This window comes from Rattus norvegicus, chromosome 11 (assembly GCF_021556685.1).
Source record: "Rattus norvegicus strain SHRSP/BbbUtx chromosome 11, alternate assembly SHRSP_T2T, whole genome shotgun sequence".
Lineage (NCBI taxonomy): Eukaryota > Metazoa > Chordata > Mammalia > Rodentia > Muridae > Rattus > Rattus norvegicus.
Window position 1 is genome coordinate 58,396,103 of NC_141544.1, and position 1,058 is coordinate 58,397,160.

Below are 1,058 nucleotides of genomic sequence, written 5' to 3' on the forward strand. Positions count from 1 at the left end.
AAGTTACTGGATTTTCCTGAACAGGAATGCTCAGACTTCAGAGAGAGCCCTAGAGTCACTCCCACAGAGAAGCTAAAACGGCTTAAACTTAATTCAGAATTGTCAAAATGGATAGCTGCCATAGAGACTTCTAGCAATGAGTTCTCAAAATCAATTTGTTTTAAACAGCGCCCTTATAATGTGCCAGGTGCTAAAAGTGTCCAATTTCTCAAACACCAAGAGTAGCTTTCAGCATGTTGAGCAGTTGATGAAAGAAAGTGGAGCCCCCTTTGTATGGCTGAGTTACCTTGTAAGCTTAATTTCACTTCCCCTATCATGTTTTGTCCAAAGATTGTTATTTCCAGTTGACTGAGTTCATAGTTAAATTAAAAATGAATCAGCCTGTGCCCTTCCAACCAGGCAAAGTAAGTATTCCTGACTTTGGAAGCTATTTTAAACTTTTTTTTTTTTTTCTCGGAGCTGGGGACCGAACCCAGGGCCTTGCGCTTGCTAGGCAAGCACTCTACCACTGAGCTAAATCCCCAACCCCAACTTTTTTTTTGAATAATTGGAAAAAGTTCTGGCCACGTATGTATCAAATATACTCTTTGATCAAAAGTTCTGTTCAATGTGTAAGAGCCACCATTTAAAATAAAAATACCTGTTTTTGAGGATTTAAGTCTATTTAATTATGTAAATTTAGGTAAACTGTAAATTTTATGTATCCATTGTGACTATCTCATAATATCTGTCATTCCTATAGAGAAGCTAAAACCTTTTACACTTAATTCAGAATTGTCAAAATGGGTAGCTGCTCTAGCAATGAGTTCTCAAAACCAGTTTGCTTTAAATAACGTCCTTATAATGTGCCAGGTGGTAAAAGTGTCGAATTTCTGAAACACCTGGACCCGGAGTGAAATGGTCTATCTAACAATGCTCACCGACCAACTCTAGGTATCAACCCGGGTCTCTAAGCTCTTTACCTTTCACTTTGTAGCCAGAGAGTCCTACCAGGGAGCCAATTGGACCAGCAGAGTGCTGTGCATCCTGGGAGTTGTAGTTTGCAGCGCCCCAATGCT